The sequence below is a fragment of the Diadema setosum genome, chromosome 19 (assembly GCF_964275005.1).
Source record: "Diadema setosum chromosome 19, eeDiaSeto1, whole genome shotgun sequence".
NCBI lineage: Eukaryota > Metazoa > Echinodermata > Echinoidea > Diadematoida > Diadematidae > Diadema > Diadema setosum.
The window spans coordinates 7,976,683-7,984,672 of NC_092703.1; positions in this window are offsets into that span (position 1 = coordinate 7,976,683).

Sequence of the window (7,990 nt, forward strand, 5' to 3'; positions counted from 1 at the left end):
CTGAACATATGTGGGCTGAGTAGGCCCTATTGAGAATCTAGAAAAGATTCAAAGTCTTCATGTTCTTAGCGTCTTGATAAGTCTCACCATTTGTGATGTCATATAAGATACTATAGTTTACATCCGTTTGTCATTCAAGCACCATCGACCGTGCAGCTTGGCCATTATTTATGACCGCGAAACATTTCCTGGAGCAGAGGGTACAGAAATACCGTTCAGTCTTGCCTTAAAAGGCCAAATTCGATTACATTAGAAAGTTAGTCTGAAGAGAAAGAAAACACTTCTAAGCAAAAAATGAAAAATGTATCTACATCAGACAAAAATGAGGAACTTATTAGGAATATGCAAAATAGTGAAATGATGATGTCATCCCCTCACAACTTGACATTGAGGTTGAGCATTAAATTGTGAAATTTCCAGTTTTCATTCAAACACATATTATACGCAAATCCTGATATATTTGATTGATCATTTAATTTGCAGTTTTTCAACCTGGAACTACATCATATTTTACACTGTAAAAACAAAAACATTCAATTTTTATCATTTTGTGTGTGCGTGTGTGTGTGTGTGTGTGTGTGTGTGTATTCACGATATATCAATGACTTTTCGATTGTTTGTTTTCTTTTTTTAATAGTTCGCGATTTGCGGGGGATCTAAGTGATGACATCAGCTCACTCATTTGCATATTCATATGAACTGTAGGAGAACTGTTCTGCAGAAACTAGCGAAATTTCACAATTTCATGACTTCCTTAATTTTCACCTATTTTGATTAAAGTTTCAGTGTTATACTCGTAATATTTTACTCTTTCTTATCAGACTATAACTTTAAACGGGACCGGAATTCCTCTTTAAATCATAACTAGTTCTGCTGCATGTGTAATACTTGAACTAGATCGCACTAGCATTCTGTGACACATGTTTTTTTGTTTTGTTGTTGTTGTTTGTGTTTTTTTTGGGGGGGGGGTTGTAAAAAAAAAAGTATTGCAATTTCCATGTTACACCCCTCACTTCCAGAGGATTTAGTTTAGCGCACTCCGCTGTCTTGCGTTAATTATTCTTATAACTGGAACTATACTTTCCTATGAGAATTCATATCTCCAAAATTGTAATCATGTAGTCACCTCTCCTGTCTGTTCAACTTGAACATCTGACGAGGAAAAAAAAATCTGATAATGTTTTCTTTGTTCCTACATAATTTTGAATCACAAAAGCTGCACGAAGTCGTAAAATGGGTATTCTTTTGATAAGACCAGATACTGAAGAAACAATTCTCAGATCTGCTGTGTTTATGAAAATAGAATACGTGTCCGTGTAATGATATCCGTTATAAAGAAAACAATGTACAGTGATACCCTAGGATTATACCTAGTCGAATATTGTGCATGACGTTTGGTTAAGAGTGCAGACGTTTGTTTGGAAAATTGTGTTATTGCTGATATTGCGTTATTACAAATATTGATTCTTATTACAAATAATATTACAGAGTCCCAGAGCATGTATGGAGGGTTTACAGTACATGTATATTAAACACAAAAACAACAGCGCCATCATTCGACACGAAAGTACTAGGTCTGAAAGTGAGCCATCTGCAAAAGATGTATTATCCACCTAACTGGTTTTACCCCAAACGTTTCTGCGTATTTCGACACCAAAGCCTTGGTGCTTGGAAGTGCGTCAAAAAAAAAAACAAAAAAACCAACAACAACAACATTGTCTTAAACACTATATACGACGCATCTATGAAACCCCTCCCCCCCCCCCAAAAAAAAATAAATAAATAAAAAATAAAAAAATAAATAAATAAAAATAAATAAATAGATAAATAAATACAATTCTTGTATGAATTTGAATGTGCATGTCGCTTCCTTTCTCTCTCTCTCTCTCCCTCTCCCTCATACACACACACACACACACACACACACGTACAGCGTCACCCACAGAGAACTCTAATATACACGCGAACGCGTATTCTGATAGTATTTCTTTCACTTTTGTGTGTATGCATTACATTTTATACAATAATTACAATAATTATTGTACAAACGATACCTCTCGCCTGCGAGGTCGTGCTCTCGATAGGTCAAGATGGATATTCAACTAGCTCAGCTATGAAGTACAAGCAGCTGTAATGAGAAGTAATTATTAATACTGTGGAGGTTCAGGAGGTTCAACAAACAAACAAATAAACAAGCAAACAAACAAACAAACAAAAAATGAGGGAGATGAATTGAAAAGAACAGTGTCAAAAGGTTAAAGGGATTGTACAGTTTTGGTTGAGACCTAATTTCAGGTTTCTAACATTTTTTGATGAAATATTGAGAAACCTCTTATAAAATATGAAAGAGCATGTAATTCTATGAGGAATTGAACGTTTATTTGATGAAAATTTGTTTTGAAATGGCTGAGATATCCCAAAGAGAGTGATTCTAATAAAGTGTGGGACCCACACTTTATTACGATCGCTTTGTTTTACTTTGTTTTTGGATGTTTCAGTCATTCCATACCCGATTTTCATCAAATAAACTTTGAATTCCTCTTAAAATGGGCTGCCCTGTACTATATCATAAGTGTTTTCTTGGTATCTCGCAAAAAGTTAAAAGCCCAATTCTTATCTCCACCAATACTGTACCATCCCTTTAACCAGAGGACAGTCGCTCTAACGTGCCCTTTAATGGCTGACTAGGCCTCGTCTTAATAACCTCTCCTATACCACGGACCAAACCAATGGACATATCAAAAATTACAGTGCCATTGTCTTTTCTGCAAGCTTGTTCCAATCGGCATTCAGATCACACAAAGGAACTTAAAGGGGAAATCCAGTCCAAATATAAGTTGGTCTAATAAGAAAGAGTACAATTTCAACGGTGAAATTTTGGTCGAAATCGGGTGGAAAATAAGGAAGTTATGACGTTTTGAAGTTTCACTCATTTTCAGGTAACATTTCTTGAACGGTCAATATGAGTACGCAAATGGTAAAGTGAGCATGTCATTCCCTCACAACTTGCCATATTGTTTGTACATAAGGTTTTGATATTTCTTTTTTTTTTTTTATTCAAACGCAATTGTTTCCAAGGCTCAAATACTGGTATATCTAACCAACGGCGTAGCCAGGATTTCATCTTAGGGGGGCGGTTAGTCTGCGAGGGAGCGAAGCGACCGAGCCTGAGCGAGCGGAGCGAGCGAGGGGGGGGGGGGGAGGGGGTGGGAGGGGTGACCCCCCTGCCACGGTAAGAACTTTTTGCATTTTGATGTTGTAAATGGTGCAGTTTGATGCATGTTTTTGCGCGTTTTATCGACAGTCCCACTTGTTTAAGGTAGCAGTATATTTTGATGTAGATTATTATTGAACAATCTGCCTATAAAATGGTATAATTTAAATACACTTCTTGTATTAATTCTTTTCACTGAATATCATGAACGCGACTGAACCCGAGCGAGCGGAGTGAGCGAGGGGGAGGGGAGGGTGTGGGAGGGGGGTGTCCCCCCTCCCACGGTGAGAACTTTTTGGATTTTGATGTTGCAAATGGTGCAATTTTATGCATGTTTTTGCGTGTTTTAACGAGTTCAAACAGTCCTACTTGTTTAAGGTTGCAGTATATTTTGATGTAGATTATTATTGAACAATTTGCCTATAAAATGGTATAATTTAAATACACTTCTTGTATTAATTCTTTTCACTGAATATCATGAACTAGACTGAACCCGAGCGAGCGGAGCGAGCGAGGGGGAGGGGAGGGTGAACAATAAATTGGTATCATTTAAATAATCTTCTTGTATTAATTCTTACACTGAATATCATGAACGCTGTCTGTTCAGCAATCAAACAGAAAAAGCATGCACACGAGGGTGTAGATAGGGGCATATCCCCTCCCACACGAAAGTGATTTTTGCGTTTTCAGACCTGAAATTCAAGCGATCTGGTGCAAATTTTTGGTGCAATACTTTTTCATCGAAGTGTTAAAATCACGGAATTTAGCTCTCATTCCGAATGTGCATCATCTGTGTGTATGTACAAAGTCTAGTGAGGTAGAGCTTAGGGGAAGGGGGATTCCCCCTCCCGCTCGCGGAGCTTTTGCGTTTTTAGAATTGAAATAAAGCGATCTGGGGCACACTTTTGTGGAAAATTCGGAAATTATCATTCCCAAAAATGTACCAAGTCTATAGTGGGTAACAAGCAATGAATGGGTGGCAAGATACCTCTCCCATATTCAAGGGAACCTTTTTTTTTCAGTTTTAAGCTTTTAGAACTGAAATTCAACAATCTGGCACACACTTTTGTTGCAATATCTGGAAATTTGTCAATCAGAAGAGAAGTGTCTGTGGAAGGAGATTCTGTATAATTTTCTGATTGCAGTTTAACGTTTTGGTGCGCACATTTTGTGTCATATTTGGAAAACTGTTTATGTTCAAAATGTAGCCACAGTCTACTTCTATGCATGGCGGGGGGGGGGGGGGGCGAGCAAGGAGAAGGCGAGGGCGAGTGTTATCTCCATCTTTCCCTTACTATGGAGCCTTTGCCTTTTTAAGGTTGAAATTAAGATATCTCGTATACTCATATTTGATGGAATATTTGGGAAATCACCAAAAAAAAAAAAAAAAATGATGGGGGGGGGGGAGACTGAGGGAGGAAAGGGTCTATTAAGAGGTGAAATTCCCCTTGTACATGAGGGAACTTTGAGTTTTCGGAATATAAGTGATAAGTCTTGTGCACTCAGAATTATTCATATTTTTCTTTTTGTAAATCTAAAAAGTGTAGAAGCTAGGGAAAGAGGCACAGAGGGGGAGGGTTTTGGAGGGGGATACCCCCTCCCAAGCACGAAAGATTTTGCATATTTTGAATTGAAATTCAACGATCTGATGCACACTTCGAGTGAAAGTTTCAAAAAACAAATATGATCTTATCTAATGAAAGGTTGCAAAGGAGACCCGCTTCATGTGCATGCATACAGTATACACGCATTTTTTTTCCGCCTCCCAAATCCCCGGTCCAAATCTTAGGGGGGCGACCGCCCCCATCGCCCCCCCCCCCCCCTGGCTACGCCAGTGTATCTAACTCATCACTAATTCTGAAGTTATTTAGTCAGGAATAACATCACGTTTCAGACTTCAATGTCAGAAACATTAAAATTTCGTCATTTCTTTTTTTTTTGTACACAATCAATGGAAAATTGTGAGGTCATGACATTTTTAGCTCACTCATTTGCATATTCACATCCACTGTACAAGAACTGTTATGCAGAAATAAGCAAAGCTTCAAAACGTCATAACTTCCTTATTCTTCATCCGATTTCAGTCAGATTTGTACAGTTGAACTCAAAAGATTTTACTCTTTTTTTATCAGAGTGACTTATATTTGGAATGGATTTCCCCTTTAAAGAGGAATTCTACTTCAAGCGCAAGGTGACATCATAAAGGAGTAACCACTTAAGTCAAAGGGAGCAGTTGAAACTTCCAGCTTAACGGGTAAAATAATAGAAACTTGACACATCACCAATTCTATCTTTTTAAGTAATATAGAAACGGTATCTAAAAGAAGTCAAAACGACAATGGCGAGTTTTAAAAAGTGATGTCACTATGCAAAACTCTTGTATTGGACTTCGGTCCTGAAATATGCCAGATTAAATATTGTTCATCATTAATTCAAGAACTATGATTTCATTTTAGGAAAACGCCTTCAAAAACATAAAATACTTCAGTAATCGAATCGTAAGAAGAAGAAGATATTACTTTTTGTCAAACTGGAGGAAATTTAGACACAACGTGCAGGTAAATCTGACACGTGAGACGAGATGCCATTATTCCCTGTTTTAATATTGTGAATGTATAAATAACTTTTTTTCAGTTTACGGTCGTAGTGTTTCAGTCTGCTTTATCTACACATAACAAAAACACTTGAATGGAAAGGGTTTTGATCAAAATGAATTGGCATAAAGAGTTATATTTTTATTGACTAACTTCTGTGTAAAGATGAGAGTGATCTCTTCGCGTCATGCATAAAGAAAAAATGGGCACTTTTCAAAGGTCAAAAGTCATTTTTAGTGGCCTGTGAAAGATTATGTTTCTGGCCTCTGTGATATTCCACTGTTTGACCACCTTATGCCAAAGTATAAACAGTGTACTTTAGCATTTCTTGTTGCAGCTTTTCAGTGTGTTCATCGTACTCAACCACATTACAGTGACTCCCTCTTGTGTTCGCATATCGTGTATGTGCTGACCGGTGCACATCCTGATAACGATATCCGGTGTATATTCCTTCAGTTAACGGAATGAATTTTGCAGTAACAGGACATTTGAACGAAGCCGTTTCCCCATACAGTTGTGCTCGCCTGATCATAAAATCATAAAAGTGTCAGGATAGGTGCAATGAGGACCAAAGGGTGGATGATAATAAAACAGCAACAACACTGAAACATACACCAGAAACTGGATTTTTCACACATCCCAAAATGACTTTTATGACTGTTGAAAAGTGACCACTTGTCTTTCGGTATGTTTATTGCTCATTTATGCGTGACAGAATAGATCATTCGTATTTTCAGACAGAATTTAGTCAACAGTGTAGGAAATATTCCTTCCAAATGATTATACTAAAACTATAATTGGTTCAAAAGTTTCGCTATTTTGATTAAGGAGGAGCTATACTTTTTTGTTGTGTGTATGTAATACAATCGTTACCACCACCTCAACACTCGCAGGGCGTCTGATTTTGTACACAAACAAGTTGTTCTTCGTGTTGAGAAAGTTAGGCAGCTTTAACTAGGTTTGAAATTATATTATGCAACGTCATGAATAATCATGAATGAATCATACACCTGCCGTTATACACTCAGCAGAAAAAAAAAAGAGAGAGAGAAAGTAAACACTTTTTCGAGTTCATCTTTCTCATAGACTATTTGGCTAATGATGGTGTTTTGTATACCATGTTAAAGGTAATTTAATTAGCTATCTACCCAGTAGGTCAATAAAAAGGGAAACTTTACGCATGAGTGAACACATTCTTTTTTCTCTTCCTAGGCACAAAAGTAAAAATTGCAAAAATGGACAAGTTGTTATTCAAGCGTGTAGTGATGCTCTTTCATATAACAGTGAGAACCAAAGACAAATTAAACACAATAAAAATGCAAATCAATTTGCAAAAATCAACCTGTGATCTCTATAATGTCTCTGTAACCCTCCAAAGATAAAGAAAGACAAAAAATAATGGAGGAAATTGAAGAATCATCTGTCAAATCCATAGTCAAAAGACATAAGAGAAAAAGTAATGGTACACAAACAAGGTTAAATTGAAACGTTATTCCAAATATAAAAAAAGTGAAATTATATTTGGTTCTTAAATTTGTCTAATGCATTCTTAAATTCCTTATTTAAAAGGTGAAATGAAGAAATTCTGTCGATTTTATCTCCTTTGCGGCTTACTCCCTATATGCCATTTAAATTTTGAATTGACAGAAAATTCTTATGTTCCACCTTCACTCTGTTTTTGTTCAAAGGGAAACAAGGGAACGGAAACTTATTTCTGCTGTTTCATTCATGTCTCTCATTGCGTCAAATTGGTCTTTTGTTATCATTGCTATCTTGGAGGGCATTTGCACATGAATTTCAATATGTCAATTTTTGCAATTTTCGCCTTTCTGCCTTGGAGGACAAAAATGAATGTGCTCACTCATGCATAAAGTTTCCCTTTGTAATAAACCTACCAGCTTGATAGCCAATTAAATAATCTTTAATATGGTATATGACACAGTGATTTTTGTCAAAATCTTCTATGAAAAATATCAACTGGGAAAAGTGTTTACTTTCTTTTTCGCTGAGTGTATATTTCAGTTCTTTCTTTCGTGTCTTCTAGGTAGGTTGTGGAGCATGATGTCCTGCGTCTATTCATCTCTTAATTTCTTCCTTTCTCACATCTTCACTGGATTTTACTGTATTTATATCCAGGTAGGCCTATCAATCGTTTCATTTTTTTTTTTGAAGCGCCATAAGC